Genomic DNA, 17,962 nt, shown 5'->3' with positions numbered 1-17,962 from the left:
ATTCAGCCGCGTAGCGCCCATTTTTCGGGCACTAACTGGCCTACTAAACCCCCAGTATGGCAGGCAGAAAATGAGTGCACATTTCTGGTTGGAAGTGCACCGCCCACCATAACGGTGAAGGAAAAAGAATAGGGCCTAGAAATTCGGTGGGCTGCGCCACCAGTTAGCGCCTAAAGAGGGCACTCAGTGGCTTTAGCGCCACTGGCCACGCCGCCCGCGAAATTTAGCGGGGCACTAATGGTGGCGTTAGCCTGTAGCGCTGCGCCACCACCGATGATGTCATCGGTGTGCACAGTGCCCCGCTACCGCCCCGAATGCGATATTGGGTCGCGCCCCCCCCCCGTAGCGCCGGTCGCAAATCGCGACCGGTTCACGGGGCCTGTGGCGGTAGTGGCGCAAATTAAGGTGGAGGTGCGGGGTGGCCATTTTTTTCGGTGGCCGCCTGCCAGCACCTCCTCGCACCACCCTCCTGATACCCCCACCCCGGGCAGTGCCGGCTGTGTCCCAAGAGCCCGGCAATTCTCCTCGGTGCCGGGCTCTTTTGCCGGCACTCGCGATCGGTGATCGCGCTGGTGCAGGACCCTCTCCCTTAAGAAGGGGAGGAAGGCCTGCAGTACCACAGCACGCCGTGCCGCAGCGTGTGGCGCTGCGGCACGTTGCGCTGTGATATTCAGTTTCAGCACCCCAAGAGGGACGCGGGGTGCCTCGAGCAGCGCCCCGCGTCCCTCTTGGGGCGCTCAAACTGAATATCGGGCTGGCGCTCCCGGCTCCGTCCAGGATGGGACTTCCGGCGCCCAGGCGAGCTTGGCGCCCCAAACGCCGTGCCAATGAATTTTTAGCCCTAGGTGTCCAGGGCCTATACATGAAGCAGGCATTAGGCCTAATGCCGGTTTGAGGCCCCCACTTCAAGAGTGGTTTGCCCTGAGGCAGCTGGTGCTGGCTGCACTCAGTAAAACCAGACCTTAGGACTGCCTGCGACATACAAGGTAAGTTTTTCAAATTTATTTACCTGAACGTGGAACCTGGAGAAATAGCAGTGCTTCTCCCGACCCCACCCCCCATTTAATGAAAGCTTGCCACCACTCTGGATCCCCCTCCGATCGCCGCCGCTCCCGACCCCTGACCTGCTATCCTCTCCCTCACCCTCCAATCCCATCCTCCTTGCCTCAGATCCCAACCTCTGATCCTCCGCCCCACCCACAACCTAGCCTCCTAACCGTCCCAGCACCGCCCCACCCCTCGTCCTTTCCAGGCCACAGATCCCGACCTCCCCATTCCCATAGTGCCCCGGTCTTGATCGCCTCTTCGCCAGCTCCATTATGATGAGGCCTGAAGCCGAATATCAGGGGTGCCTCGGGCCATACCATTCAGGCGCAGGGCAAGTTCTGCGCGGCCAAAAATGGACTTGGCCTAATTTCTAGGCCACTGTTTTATATAAATGTACTGGGCCTCCTTTGGCTTGGCGTCCGTTTTAGTCTGATTATGCCTCTGTGAAGTGCCTTGGTTCTTTTAAGGTGCTATATAAATGTAAGTTGTTGTTGAATATCTGAAATGTTTTACTAAAAAGAAGATAAAGGAAGTTAGTCAACATCTGAAGGAGCCAGATAGGTCAATGTATCAGGTGGGACTCTTCAGCAGAACTTACTGTGCCCCACCCAAATATTTCATTTTCCAGATGCTGGCTGCCCTGTGCATTTCTAGCATTTCTGGTTTTAATTTCAGATTTTCACCTCCTCTGGTCTTTAAAAAAAATCATTTTAAAGGGTTTTTGATGCACGGTTTTTAACCACTAGAGATTGACAGTATATATTAATGCTATTATAGGCAGCAGAAATATTACTTCTTCAAATTAGAATGGGCTTCACTTGCTGCAGTGTGCTCTGTGATTCAAATCTGCTGCTGCTGTTTGTGTTGAATAGGAATAAATCAGCAGCGTTCCCAGGGATTAAATACACACTTTGGTTCTCTGGAAGGCTGGAACCCAAAAGCTTTCTTGCTGGGATTTTCTTCAGGACGAAGTATCCACCTTCTTTTCATTTACCTTTTGAATAGCCTGTAGCAGTTGATATCATCAAATTGCTAAAGGCCGGCCTTAGTAGGTGTTGATAGTGTCATCAGCATGTAGTGATCGACAGCTTTGAGGTGCCATTCAGTCACACCTCCCAGCTATGCCTGCATGAGTCAGTCGGAGGAGGCCCCTAGTCAGAGTTGGTTAGTTGCTTGCTAATTACCTTGGCTTGGATACAAGGGTTTCAGGGCGGGATCCCATGAGTCACTTCCTGTGCTTGTTGGGCCCCTATTCTTCCCTCAGTTCTGCCAGTGCAGTCAGACTCGAGCCTGCCTGTCCTGCAGACTGTATGTCAGGAGAACATCAACCACTTCCCAAGCAGGAAAGAGCAAGACAAAGCATTTCAGCACAGCGAGCGACTGAAGTATTTATGTTAAAGCAGCACTTTGATCAGCGACTCGAGTGCATTGAAAATACAGTTGGTGAGTGTCCAATTTTTTTCTTCTTTTGAAATCTGCAATCTACTGTTACTGCTGCTTGTGACTAGCTGCCTGCAAGCCATCTGGAGCTGTATGCCTATGGCAGTATTTGTAAAGATCCCTGAATGTACTTTGCTCTTCAGATTATCCTGGTACAGTGTGGCACTTCGAGCCGTGTAAAGTCATTGAGGTCGTTGTTCAGTGTAGATTAAAGCAGGGAAGAAACTAACGCGCAGTTTGCTGGCAATTTCTCCTTAACTATACCCGGAATGTACAGTTTACAACTTCAATCAAAGGGTCTTTTTAGGCTAGATTCTGCTCCTGACTGCTGCAATTACCCTTTGACCCTTCAGGGCAAGTGGTCGTATTTTAAGTAAAATACCATTAACCGTCACACAGGTCTGCACCCCCTAAGAGACCCCCTTACAGCTTGCCATAAGCAGAGGGACAACCACTAAACCTAAGAAAAGATTCTATGCAAATTATGAGTGTATATTTATACACACAGGGATATATCTGTTTATACACTGTATGGATAGATCTACGTTTATGTGTTCAACCATAAATGCTTTTTCGGTGCTTTGGCAACATAAGATGTACCTTGTCGTGCCAATAAAGCAATTTGAATTGAATTGACTACAGAATTGAGTTACTGCACTTTATAGGGAAAACTGCAGTCCCTGATCCAAGGCACATGCTTACAGTCCTGCCCGGAATCACCCACTGGGTGATATTGATGGGGAAAGGGGGGGACACCGGGAGAGTTTCTAAAGAGGGGAGTCACTCTTCAAATTGTAGAGCCTTTCTTTGAAGCCTGCACATTCAAAGTGAAGCAAAAAACATCGGCTTTCACAAGCCACAGGCTGAGTCCTGAAAGTGCTGCCCTCCTCAGCTCCCGTTATCTCAAGTCCTGTATTAGATTACCAGCCTAGCATTCATTCTGGAGCTTCCCCTGTCTTCAGAGAGCTGGGAGTGTTTGGCAGTAGGTGCTGCTGCGAGAGTCTGCCGGTTGGGTACAGATGCATTGTCAGAAGCTGGTCGCTTTGGCCTCGAGCTACAATCACACCCAAGCAGCCCTCTACAATTTAGACATGAAGATTTTCTTTTCCTGGGAATCTGTGGCTTTCAATAAATGGCCGAGTCCCGCTGTGGTGCACTCTAGATTATCCGTGCAATCTGCAAATTTTGTGACAGAAATGAGGAATTTGTCAATTTCGCATGAAATTTCAAGGTTTCAAATTGGAACACAATTACTTGCAGTTTTAAGTGAAAACCGATCGACTGAGCATTTAAAGAGGGAAAGAAAATGAGACGTGGGAGTCGAAGCAGTCAAAATAAAGGCAGACAGCGTGGTTTGAGAGCAATTAACTCCTTAAAGGCAGGACTCGCTCTGAGTGTTGCACAGACTGTAATTGGCGAACTATGAGCCCACTCCATTGCCCTTTCAGGCAAATTTCAAAAATTCAGGGTGGTTTCAAGCAAGATGTATCTGCTTTCAGAACAATGTGAAAAGTGTGTGATTTAAGTGAGAAAAAGCTTTGGGAAAAATCCGTGGCTCCTTGAAGCATTTCAGACATCACTGGTGGGGTGGTGGTGGTGGGAGTCTGGCGAAGCTCTGGGTTTACGTAAGCTTCCCTTGGGCGCTATGTTAACGCACTCATTTACTATAAATGGGTGAACGACTGCATTAAAAGACTGGACCTCGAAGGTAATTCATCAGCCAGCGCTCCACCAGAAACTGTTTGAAACTGCACGCCACAGTATCACAATTCCTGAACAAAGAAACAATCATTCTAAGATCTAGAGAACAATTTTCACTGCACTTCAAAAAAGTACTTCATTGTGTAAAGCAGTTTGAGAGGTTTTGATGTAAACAGCATTATATAAATTCCAATATTATTATAACTTTCTAAAAGAAATATTTTGGAATGTAATGCTGGTAATCACAGATTCTGAATTTTTGATTTGTTACTTTTTTTTAAAAAATTGAACTTTTTCTCCTGTTTTTCCACTGGGATATGTTCCACCGCCGCCCCCCCCCCTCCCCCCTCCCCCTCCCTGCACCTCACCCAAGTGGCCAGTTGCCATATGTGAGCGTAGTTAGTGAGTGCAGCCAGGGTATTTGTCCATAGGTGGGTGGGGGGGGAATTAAAGCCAAGTCGGATCATGACCCCAGCTGATTATTTTCCTGTCTCTAACCTGTGAGCACTGATGCGAATTGTGTTACCCCCTATTGCCACTCTTCCTGAAATGATCTAGTCAGCATAGATTGGGCATCTTCGCCATTGTACATCATTGGCTGTAAAGCACTTTGGGATGTCCTGAGGTTGTGAAAGGCGCCATATAAATGCAAGTCTTTCTTTCTTTCACCTCTGTTTGACCATTGAATCGCCGGGAAGTGCTTGTAATTTTTTCATCTTGCTAACCCGGAGTCCAAACCCGACACCAAACATTCTGTTGACAAACGTCTACCAGCCAAGTCCCTTCACACCCTAACGCTACAACAAACCAAGTTACTAAATTCAACACTTTTTCAATAATTTCACAGCACGACCTTTGGAGGGATCTGACCTGTAGGAAAGAGGCCTCTTGCATTACCTTGGATCAAACAGTGCTACAATATATAATAAGCACATGCCAAAGAGTTTTCTGCCACTGTTGCTGCCCCTTTCATTTATTCTGAAAAGAAGATGATTTTTTTTTTTAAAGGTCTTCATCTGTTAAAACCTGGCACGTAAAGAGTCAATATCACCGTGAAGAACAGAAGCTGCTCAGGGCCAGCGCGGGGGGAATCCAAGATAACGACAGCAAGGGGCCTACTGTAATCTTTTTAACAAGTTTGTGAACAGCCAGTTATCGAGCACCCCTGAATTGGCCCTGTGCAATTTCTGTGCTGGAAGCCAGTAACTTTCCAACTTCAAACTATTTAAGCTGTTATGGGTAATCCTTTTTTTTCAAGCCGGCTTCACACAGAAATAAATCTTCACAGAAACGGCACAAACCTTTAGAATAATTACTTTTCAGTTACAAGTCATTTCGGGATTAAAAAAAAAATCAGGGAAAAAAGATATATGCCATGATATGGCTTTATGTAGCTTAATGGTTATTTAAAGGGGTTGGTAAGTTTTAAAATGATCTTGGTCTGTTGATTAAAGCTGCTGTTTGCATGCCCCTTTAGGAGGGTGTTGTCCTGGTGAGGTGTAATCGTGCCAGGTTTGTGAATGAACAGTTGCCACAAGAATGTCCTTGCAGAGCCAATCGTGTCTCCCACTAAAAATATTCTACTTTACGTAGAACCAGGCAAAGATGGTGTTATAATCATTTGCACTACGGTAAACTGGAGCTTCTGCAGTGCAAGTGTTAGCTGGTGACTTAGAAGTCGCCTTTGAAACACTGTTTTGAGAGCTGGCTGTTCATGAAGCCTCTTCCAAATCGCCCCAATGTCCCTTTAGTTGTTCGAGCCAGTAGAATGAAAATAGTAAGGTAATGTTCCTTCATTCCTTCTAAGTTACTTGATCCCCAAAAAAAAACACAGGTCCCACTCCCCTTCACACTGTCTCAACCAGAATAATGGAAGTGAAAGTGAGCTTTTCACAGATGTCGCTGTACTGGAAACTGCCTGGACTGATGGGGTCAGGCTGTAGGTGGGTGGCAATTAAGCCCACCCACGTGCAAAATGGTTGCTGTGATAGAAGAACCATCTTATTTTCCATTTTTTTTTATTATATGGCTTGAAGATATTAAAATTGCAAAATGACAGAACCAACCACCAATAGCGCCAATGGGAGGAGCTTAGCTCCATTATGACCAGAGGTTCCAGGTGTCTGAGTTGCTTACACATTCTGAGAACCAGGAAAGTAACATTTCAATGTTGGAAGGTGGAAGACGGCTAACGGCAGAGTGAATAAAGGTGATAGGTGACAGCGAAATGAATACAGGACCCCGGGGAAAGGGGGGAATTGTACCCTCTTAATGCCTCGGGGAGCAGCTCCAAGTTAACTCCATTCCAAGCCATAAATTCAAATTGTGAGGTCACGCATGCGGCTTTCATTACAGAACAGGTGGAGGCTTACGGTGATGGTTACTTGTAAATCTTATTTTTCTGCCTCTAGCCTTTAATGTACAAAGGAGAGCAGAGACTGTTTTTTATGAGGTGGGAGGTTAAGGAATGCTCTTGTTGAAACCTGACACGCATACTGTACATGTCAGTTTTGGCTGGCGTTATGGCCGCTAATCCCCCCTCCCTCATTTACACTGCAATGTGTAGGGGATAAAGTGTGCTGGGCATGAACTCCAGGATACTGGCACAAATGGCTGCTCTCCAGAGGTGGGCTTCATGCCAACTGGACTTCAAAGCCTTTGCAGTATAATCTGCTGCACAAAGTCACTCTGTTATTGCATGTGGGATTACTAAACGTTGGCACTGCAGATGTCAGTGAGAGAGCACTTGCTGCATTTTTGACCTGGCCTGTTATGCCTTAAAGCTGGATGGATGAGCTCTTCTGATAGCCTGGTAGGTTAAAGCATTCAGCTGTACAGACCTGAAGGTCCCAGATTGAGCTGCGTTAGCTCATCTTACCCGGGACAGCATTAGGGGTGTTACAATTGGCCTCAGTGCCCCTGATTTACGGGATAGAAAAATTGGCGAGGGTTCCCACTCCTGATTACTATCCAGTGACCACCCCCTGCAAGTGTGTTTACGTGACTGTGGCTGATGACAGAATACAGCTCAGCTGCGATGTTCACTAGAGTCGGATATCCTGGTGACTTTCACTGTCTTAGCTCACACGTGAAACAGACATTTGGGAAAGATAACAGATATCTGCTATCTCCACTGGAGCTGTCCGACTGTAAGAGACCACGTCACTGGGAGAGGGGAGGAGAAAAGGGGAGGAAATTGGGGGAGACAAATGCTGCATGGGGCCTTTGTTACAAAACAGCAAGTTAGAGATATGTGTGAATAGGACTGTACTTTGAGGGTCAGATTGTGAGGCTCAGGGACTGCACGTGGCGTTTTGGCTGTACTTTGGACACCCTCTCTCTGAATCTAACTACACACCTTGAAGTCATGGGAATGTCACAAGAGGACGCAGGCTTACAAAATGTCAGCCATCTCCAAGCTATCCAGAAATTGCTTTTGGCAAGTTTTCTGTGATTCTCAACATGCCACTGACTCTGCTTTACAATATTCAGCAGAGATGTCTCTCTGGGTCTCAAATAAATGATCCTCGAGTTCTGATGAGTTGTTGTTGAGAAGCTCAAGTGGTAGGGCACTTGACTCTCAGTAGAAAGGTTGCACAAGGTCACTTACTGAAACTCCCTTGCTTTCAGCCAGGCAGTTAGATCGAGCATGACTTTAGGAGGGAGACTTTCTCTGGAAGAATGACAAGGTGGGGGCGGTAGGAGCAGGGAGTTGTTGGAAATGACACTGGGAAAACCGGATTTGCTCGCTCAGATTGCAAATCCTGAGAGTTGATCATAGTATATTATTAATACACCTTTCTCCCTCATTCATAGCTTGTCACCATCTTGCTCCAGCCGTTTGAGCAGCAATACTGATGGTAACCAAATGTAATATTTCCAAGTTTGCTGACAACACAAAATTAGGTGGGATTGTGAGTTGTGAGGAGAATGCAAAGAGGCTTCAAGGCGATTTAGACAAGTTGAGTGAGTGGGCAAATAGATGGCAGATGCAGTACAACGTGGATAAATGTGAAGTTACCACTTCGGTAGGAAAAACAGAAAGGCAGAGTATTATTTAAATGGTGATAGATTGGGAAATGTTGATGTACAAAGGGACCTGGGTGTCCTTGTACACCAGTCACTGAAAGCAAACATGCAAGTGCAGCAAGCAGTTAGGAAGGCAAATGGTATGTTGACCTTCATTGCAAGAGGATTTGAGTACAGGAGCAAGGATGTCTTATTACAGTTGTACAGGGCCTTGGTGAGACCACTCCTGGAGTACTGTGTGCAGTTTTGGTCTCCTTACCTAAGAAAGAATATACTTGCCATAGAGGAAGTGCAGCAAAGGTTCACCGGACTGATTCCTGGGATGGCAGGACTGTCATATAAGGAGAGATTGGGTTGACTAGGCCTGTATTCAGTAAAGTTTAGAAGAATGAGAGGGGATCTAATTGAAACGTATAAAGTTCTGACAGGACTAGATGCAGGGAGGATGTTTCCCCTGGCTGGGGGGGGGGGGGGGGGGGTCTAGAACCAGGGGTCACAGTCTCAGAATATGGGGTAGGACATTTTAGGGCTGAGATGAGGAGAAATTTCTTCACTCAGAGGATGGTGAACCTGTGGAATTCTCTACCACAGAAGGCTGTGGAGGCCAAGTCACTGAATATATTTAAGAAGGAGATAGATAGATTTCTAGACACAAAAGGCATCAAGGGATACGGGGAGAGAGCGGGAATATGGTATTGAGATAGAGGATCAGCCATGATCATATTGAATGGCGGAGCAGGCTCGAAGGGCCGAATGGCCTATGCCTGCTCCTATTTTTCTATGTTTCTATGTAACAGATCCACAGGCCATTTCAAAGTCTGTTGTTGCCACCATTCCTATCACTCTTACTGCATGATGTAATACCTAGATGGTGGGAGAAAGTAGATCTAAGAGAGTCCTAAAGTGATTGTTAAAAGGCACATCCAGTTTCAAGTGCAGAATATTATAATGGTTTTTCAGTTACCTGTGGTTTGGATCTGGATAAACCTCTTCACATTGAATGATGTTATCCACTGATTGCATTTTATACAGTTTCTCTCATGTAATATATTTAGTTGTCACAAAAAACCTGTTTTAATGGATGAGACCAATTTAAATAGAACTTCCAAGTGTTATAAAACACAGGTTGAAATTGTGTGTGATATTAGTATTGAGCACATTAACATGGGTATATGGAATTCCTATGTCTGCCATTTTGACAAAATGATAAATGCCTTTGATAAAATAATGAACTAAGGGGGGAATTTTTTGGGGGGTCAGCGGACACGTTTGGTGGCGGGTCAGGTGGGAAAAACATTTTTTTGACAGTGGGTAGGGAACCTGCTGTCAATCCGCCGCCATGCAAGTCTCCCAGATGTCAGGTCTGTCATCGCTGAAAAGACCCGACACCAAGTGGCAGGGGAGACAATTTAGGTGATTAAGAGCTTGTTAACAGCCACTTTAAAAACTATTCTGAGCTCATCTTTAAATTTTACGAGGTCACCCATGGGTTCCACGCTGCTCGGGGATCATGTCAGGTAAGCTGGTCAGGAGTTGTTACCATGAAATCATCTCTTTACTTGAAAGCTGCAAATGTGCTATAAAAGCTCCCATCTCATAGCTGTTCACTTTCAAGGTCAGAAGCTGTTGCTTATTGCATTTGGAAGACAGATTGAGCTTTATGCAGGTTGCAAATGTTTGGAGTAATCTGTATCCAGTGTCACCTCAATGGAACAACCTCTCTCACCATTGATAGATCACTTCTGTCGTCTCAAGTTCACCTGTCCTCTATTACATCAGCATCGGTGCCCTTGAAACTATCTCCTCCGAATCACACCACGATCAGCCCCAACATCAGCAGCACCAACAACAACAACAACAACCTTCTCCGCAATCAACTGATGTGGCACAGGACACAGGGCATCAGCACCTGACCACTTTGCTGCCCAGGAGGCCAGCGATGGCCACACCATGGCCAGATTTACTTCACTTGATGCTGCACTCCCTGGCTGCCACATAATGCGCCAGGTTGACACCACCCCACACCAACACCATAAAGCATTCCTACAATGCCCAAGCCATTCCTTTCACACTCATCGCCATTGCAGGGGGTGCCGTTATGTCTCACCATTCACTACAACTCACTAAGCCACTTCCAAAGGTGCACACAAATCTGTCCATGAACGCAAAGTTCATATGAACATTGGATAAAACACACAAGTGCTTATCCTTCTGTGTTGTTACTTGGTATGATTGGACTAGGATGTGGGTGAGAGTGAGTGGTGGCTAGTGAGATGGGGAAGTCATAATGTAGATAGGGAGGGATGGGTGGAGGTGTAAGGTAAGTTGATGTAAGGAGTAGGGTAGGGAAGGCAGAGTGATGGGGATGTGATGAGAGGCACAGCAGGATGAGGTTGGGTGTGGCTTTGTACTAATGTTTCGTGATCTACTGAGATTATTGAAAGGTTTGTACCCCTCATGACATCCCTCCTGTGCAATGTGCAACCAGGCTGCGTTGGTCTCCTGGGGAGATGTCTTCCACCCATGGAAAGGGAAGAGGACTTCCCAGCGTGCTGTGACTCCCTCATGAAGGGAGTCATGGGAAAGCCTGGGTACAGCCATGCACCTTTGTGCAGTGCTTGTCAGTATTTGCAGCACCTCAATGCTGTAGAACACTGACAGCACAACTATCAAAATCAATTTGCGCATGGTCCCTTTAAGGAAACCGGCTGGTGATGCGTCATCAAGTGGTGTCATCAGACCCGCTTCCTTCAATTGGCCGGCAAACACGCTGGGCGGGCTTAACAAGTCCAATCAATGTAAAATCACTTTGGACAGTGGGCTAGAGCCAGCAACCCCGGCCTCACCGGACCCGCCGAGGTAGGGGAAAACACGGCCTAAGTGTTTGTCACTAATATCAACGTGGTTGCAATCAACTGCGTGTGGGATTTTACTGAAATCTATGGCACTTTCTTTGCCGATATATCCACCGCAGTGATGTTAGAAAGCAGTGTGATACCTTTCTACAAGCATCAGCCGTCCAGACCTGAGACACTAGAGCATTCTCCTGAAGGCACCGATACACCCTGGAACTTTTACACAACTGTTGAGGTTAAAGTTCCACATGAAGCATATATTACTCATAATGGGGTGAGTCAAAAGGTGTAATCTAATCCTGGGTGTTTGCAAATGGCTCCAAGGCTTTATCTTCGGGTTTATAATGTGATCTGGACTGCTTTTTAGTTAGGTGGGAGCTTTGTAACTCGCTTGCAGGTATCCATTATTACAATACGACTTGAGAAATGTTAAGATTTTCAACAAGAGTTTGGTATTGCATTGAGAAATGACGAACCACAAATCACACCGAGTATTACTGTTTGGCAGAATGTCAAGTGATAAAATCCAGCAATATAAATGCTGTACCTGTTCCACTGACTCCACGGGATGTTTGTGCAGTATGTACTGCATGAGTGATAGGTATTGTTTGTGTGATATGTGCAGCGTGCTCTGCTTTAGATTAGATGTGGGAGCGGTATGTACTGTAATGAATGGCTTGTTGGGACTTGGTAGGTAGTACATCATTCGAGTCTTTTGAATTAATCTTGCTGTTGCCCTTGTCTATATATGGAATTACGATCAGGCCACATGCTCTCCCAATGGCTCAGTTACTAATGATAGTGTGTCGCTAATCCATACAGACCAGAAGGTCACAGACGTGACTCCTGATTTGTGTTGATTTAACTGGTCTAGCAGGGTGGCAGTGAGAGGGTGCTGCAATTAGCCACTGAGTTAAAGAGCCAGGCCTTCCCCCACCTCCTGATCACTATCCAGTGATCTGTGCTGGAAAGTGTACGTGTTGAATGTCAAATTAGGCCTTTGGACTCAGCTATGACACCCCTACAGTGGAATGTCTGATCAACACAGAGAGCAGGAATATTCCCCACTTTTGCTGCTGTCCTTTCCCAGTAGTATTGCTGTTGGGCGGCGGTGGGAAATTGAGGTGGGAATCCTTGGCACCGGAGCCTTGACTATTACTGTGGCTTCAGCAATCAGCTGCCAGCACTGTAAGTTTCCACCTACAGATGCGTATTCTAGTAAGGCAGCAATGAAAGAATTATGTGTCACATTTTCCACCATTGCAAGCCTAGCAATACTGTACTAGATGCTAATCGCTCCAGTATTCAACAACTGTCCAGTGTTGCTAGGAGAAGTTCAATGGTGGCCAGCATTGATTGAGGCATAATGGAATGGCAATAATGCATTCATTGCACCAAAAAAATGTCTTTCTATAAGACTGCCTGACTTGTAGGTTATTACAAGCATTGAACATTATTCCCCACCACCAATAACACCACCACCAACTGTCCCCCCCACCAACCTCCATGGCAAGCTCCCCAGTGCAGGCAGGAATCCCATCTGGAGCCCACAGAAATGATTTAAATGAGGTTGATCCTGGGTAATTCGCCAGGGCCAGTGATGGGTGGGCAGAAAGCCTGACCAGCCAACATAAAGCTGTTGATCCTGACAAAAAAGATAACCTGGGCTGCACGTGAAGAATGACAATTTGGGAGAGGTACTGGAGGATGACCAGCACCCATGGGACCATACCCCACCAAGGAGTCAATTACTTCCAGAAAGCAAGCAGGAAAAAAGGTAAAATCCTGTCATCAAGAGTGATATTTTTAGTGAATACCTAACTGTGAAAGGGAGGACTGTTAGTGCCAGAAATGAAATAGTTGTCAAATTTTGACACCAAGTCTAAATATTGAGCATCGCCACGTTAGGTGAAGCACAGATCAGAGTAAAGGTCTTCCACTTTGGCAGTACTGGCTCATCTTGGGGTAGAGTTCCACAAATGGCGGTACTCATTGAGGTACGTTTGCCCTCTCAGGTGGACATAAAAGATCCCATTGCACTATTTGAAGATGAGAAGCAGAGTTCACCCGGTGTCCTGGCCAACATCTCAGCCAAAATCACTAAAACAGACTATCTGGTCATTTATCTCATTGCTGTTTGTGGGACCTTGCTGTGCACAGGTTGACTGCTGAGTTTGCCTACATTACAACAGTGACTACACTTCAAAGGTACTTGGCTGTGAAGCACTTTGGGACATCCTGTGGCTGTGAAAGGTGCTACAGAAATGCAAGTTTTTTTCTTTCTTTCTCAGTGCTACATGGAACCCTCATGAAAAAGTTGGCAGGAATGGGTATACAAGACTGTGGGCCAGATTTTCAGTGTGCCATGAGGCAGGCTTTTAGGCAGGCGGGGGGCAAAAATCCTGAATTCGGGGGTCCTGACACCATCCCGCCCAAAACCCGCCTCCACGTAAGTTTCAAGGGAGGCGGGTACCCGCCCCGCACTGGGACCCGCCGACCCGAGGCGGGAAGGGATTAGTGCCAATTAACTGCCTGTTAACTAGTAGTTAACAGGCAGTTTTTAGCCTAATCCCTATTTTGAGGGGTGTCGTGTGGGATTCCCGACGGCTCCAAACCACGCCAGGTTGAAGGACTTGGAGGGGTCGCGATGTCGGTGTTCAGGTGAGTGATGGGTGTATGAGTGCAAAGGTAAGTGTGTTTGGTGTGTCTAAAGTGTGTAAAGAAGTTTAAATTACCTGTACTTACCTCTGCAGCCTTTCTTCCTCTAGGCGTCGGGAGTCCATCACTCAGCCGGCACTGAAAGCTGAATGGCTGCGATCTGTCGACTTTCAGTGCCGGTGAGAGTTCTAACCGAGTCTGTGTAGAAGGACTCAGGTTAGAAGTCAGACTCAGTGTTTGACGGCTTCAAACAGCTGTGAAACACTGATAGTTCATCTGTCAAAAACTCTTGACAGATGAAATTTCAGTCTGTGATGTCACCTGTTGCCGGGTGGCCCTTAATTGGCCTGCTGAGCCTGCTGGGTGGGCTCAACAAGGTCAATCAAGGGAAAATCACATCAATTGGCCGGACGTCGATGGAGGCGGGACTAAAACCTGAAAGTTGTAGTCCCGCCTCCTTCCCGACTGCTGAATGAAAATCCAGCCCTGTATCTGGGATGTGTACTCCAGCTCCAATATTCTGGGAGATGGGTAGCTTACTGAACCTCGAAACTTGAGGAACTTACTGAAACTCGAGGAACAGCACCTCATCTTCCGATTAGGCACTTGACAGCCTTCCAGACTCACTATCGAGTTCAACAACTTTAGATCATAACCTCGGCCCCTTTTATATTTTTATATTTTTTATCCACACTTTTGGTTTGTGACTTCTTTTGTTTCTCTCTCCCACATGGCAGCTGTCTCTCACTCTGCCAGCGCATTTCACACTTCATTTAGAGCCATTGTCTGTTCCTTTACCTGTCCTATTACCATCTCGTCTCCCCTTGAATGTCTCTTAATGTCTCTTCTTTCATCCCCTCCCCATTTCCCACCCCCAAACTGCCTTTTGTTTCATTTCCTGCCTTTTCTCTCAGTTCTGTAGAAGGGTTTCGACCCGAAACGTTGACTCTATTTCTCTCTCCACGGATGTTGCCTGGCCTGCTGAGTTTGTCCAGCATTTTCTGTTGTTATTTCAGATTTCCAGCATCCGCAGTATTTTGCTATCGCATCAGCTTACTGAACCTACCCATCTCCAAAGGTGCCTGAGGCAAGACTGTCAACCATTAATATTCAATGAATTCATCAATTATATGACTTTTAGTTTGGAGGCTCTTAAATATGGTAATGGATTCCACATGGCAAGACACCAAACTGACAAAAAAAGTACTCATTGGACAAGAATAATATTTGCGTCCCAGGTTCTGTAGTAAGTGTGGAATCTGCTGAAAATGTTCATTATATGTGGGTGTATTTTAGTTTAAAAAGTGTTTTGGAAATTGTTTTTGTTTGGGAAGGGACAAGAATTTGGCCCAATCTTTGTAACGATGATGAGATGGCACAATAATCTATCTCGCTGCAGCTTTTACAAACAAATTAGATTTGCTAGGCATATTTTTATTTTAAAATGTAGCATTCGGCTGCATGGTATCCCTGGCAAACAAAATGGTTACTTCAGTTAGTAGCATCAGTCGACCATTGCAATCAAAACGGGTGTTCCTGAGGAGATTGTGCTACCAGCTGTGGTATGATGTAGTATAAATTCACTGAATGAAAAAGGGCTTTGAAAAAAAAAGCCGTTGGTTAATAGCTAGGTATGGTTAAATTTGAAATATTACATGGAATTTCTGCAAACTATCTTATTCCTAATAAGTTTTAGGAATTCCGATTTTGCATTGCTGTTGTCTAGCTTGTGTGGACCTGGTTTGCCACAGAAAAGTTTAAAGTAGAATGTATCCATGGTGTCCAAATTACAGTTTATCAAGCCCAGAAATGGAGATACAGCAGCTTCCAGGGAGTCTGATTAGGTTGGTTCTCTCAGGATCTGTCTGGCAGTAAGCCCTGCACTGTCAAACCACTGCAACTATCGGGTTGCAGACATAATTTGAAGTTGGTTGTCAGTTAGAGGATCAAAGATCAGGCACTTACTTTGGAGGCTGTGTTTGTCTTCAGTATGTAATTTCGAGACACTAAAACAAGGGGGTTTCTCGGGAGTAGCCTTGAGGCTGAAGGTTTGATGATTTGTTGCCGTCTGTTTTTATTCCTCAATGCTGTTCCCTCTTAAACGTTTGAATAGTGTAACATGTAAGGGCTACATTTCCTGGCTCCGATGTACAGGGGATAATTTTCGACTATGCTGCCTAGGTGGTAACCTGGCGGAGCAGAGAGCGAACCCTTTAAAGAACCTGCCCAATTTTCATTCCATTGATATCAATGAAAATTAGGCGGGTTCTACAACAGTTTAATGGGTATATTGCAATGGCGGACCAGAAGATTCCAGGTTAAATTCCTGGTCTCCGCTGATCCTGGGTAGCAGCTGAGGCGGTACAATTCACTCCAGTATGGGGAAAACCTCAGCCAGGATTCAAGCTCCCGGTTACTATCCATGAACCCTGATGGAAAGGACGTGCATGTGAGAGTCAAATAAGAACAGGATCGAGATTGGCTGTAATGCCTCCATGGGCAAATAGTGTGTTGACGCCCTATATCTATGCCTGCACGTGAGGGGTCATTTTCCAAGTCCTTGTCAAGGAGCCCATCCTGCCGGAATTGCATGCCAGAAATTCAGGTATGCTGTGCATGATTTTCCAGCCATTATTTGAATGGTCGGAAAATCGTGCACTTGAATTTTTGATTTGCGCTCTCAGTGGTTCAGTCATTACTGAGAGCAAGAAGCTGGGAAATTACCAACCTGAAGAACGGTCACACGGGTAAGTACTGAAAGGTTGTGGAAATGTATTCTAGAACATTGGCATCTTCAGGAGATGTGGGGAGAAATTTGAGGGGAAAGTGTCTTGAGAGTCTCTGTCATGTGCCTAAACCAAGGAGGATGTGATGAGTGAAGTGATGAGATTGTTGTGTCTGTTGATTCCAAATTTATTTTTCAAATTGTAATCTGACATGAAAATAGCAAATTCAGTCTCTGAGAGTTTGGGATGTGGCCTGAGTCGCTGCAACTCAATCTCGCTGCGGTGTCTGAAAAGCCATTGCAGCAGCTGAGGTCTTTGGAATTCTCTGCCCCAGAGGGCTGTGAATGCTGAGTTTTTGAGTATATTCAAGGCTGAGATCGATAGATTTTTGGACTCTAGGGGAATCAAGGGATTTGGAGCTCGGGCAGGCAAATGTGGAGTTGAGGTCGATGATCAGCCATGATCTTACTGAATGGCGGGGCAGGCTCGAGGGGCCGTATGGACTACTCCTGCTCTTATTTCTTATGTTTCTTATGTTCTTATGTTTCTGAGCTTCCTCTTCTAGGACAGTGGAAACAGCAGGTATATGTACTCACAAAGTGACCACTCGGTCTGAAGTGGTGATTCGGATTTGTCGTGCTACAGGTCCTTGCAGGGGTAGGAGGTTTTGTTTCTACAGCTTGTCCTATGGGCAGTTGTTTGAGACGACTTTTCTGGAGGTGGTCAGTTTGCTGCTCATATGTCGGTTTCCAGTTTGTGTATCAGGAGGTCAGGGTGGGAGAAAAGCTTCATTCACAGGCTGACATAAAAGATCCCATGACACTATCCGAAGATGAGCAGGGGAGTCCTCTCCGGTGTCCAGGCCAATATTGATCCCTCAACCGAGATCACTAAAACAGATTATCTGATCATTATCTTGATTGGGACTTGCCGTGTGCAAATTGGCTGCTGCGCTTTCCAACATTACAACAGTGACTAGACTTCATTGGCTGTAAAGCGCTTTGGGACATCCTGAGGCCATGAAAGGCGCTATAGAAATGTAAGTTCTTTACAAGAGGTATTTCTGGCTTGCATGGCAAAATGATCTAATACAAACAAGTGAACTCACTCTGAGTTTCCAGGATGGACCAGCAGGAGACTGTCCATAGCAATCGTTTTCATTTCAACGCTGTTAAGGAGTGAAATGTTCAAACAGTTCTACAGTTACAGCATATATCAAAGCTTTGCACAAAAATTACAAAACACATGGGCCTAGAAATTCAGTGTAGCCACTTTTGGGGCGGTAAAGTCGGGCGGCCGCTGAAGTTTGCGCCCGGCGCAAAGTCGAGGCCACTTCGCCGATATTCAGTAGCATCGCCCTAAGAGGTTGCTGCTGCGCTAAAACTGGCGATGCACGACTATCTTTAGGCGCTAAGCCGGCGGTGCTGAGTGATACCGCCAAGGCCGGGCGCAGCGCAGGTGCGGTGATTTTTTGATTGACGGCAGACACGCTGGCCCCGGCCAGCT

The 17,962-nt window shown here is 46.1% G+C and overlaps 1 protein-coding gene across 1 annotated transcript in view; it reads left to right on the top strand.

Annotated features, from left to right (window-relative positions):
- Window positions 1-2,270: 2,270 nt before the first annotated feature.
- fhl3a (four and a half LIM domains 3a) overlaps window positions 2,271-17,962 on the top strand; it is a 112,078-nt gene continuing 96,386 nt past the window's right edge. The window contains exon 1 of the mRNA XM_085962480.1: window positions 2,271-2,490. The gene's annotated coding sequence lies outside the window, so the exon portion shown is untranslated. The remainder of the gene's footprint in view (window positions 2,491-17,962) is intronic.

Source organism: Somniosus microcephalus, chromosome 20, assembly GCF_052327205.1.
Source record: "Somniosus microcephalus isolate GS21.2 chromosome 20, FLI_Smic_1.0, whole genome shotgun sequence".
Taxonomy (NCBI): Eukaryota; Metazoa; Chordata; class Chondrichthyes; order Squaliformes; family Somniosidae; genus Somniosus; species Somniosus microcephalus.
Note: the sequence above shows the minus strand (reverse complement) of the source record. Positions and strands in the feature narration are given on the sequence as shown.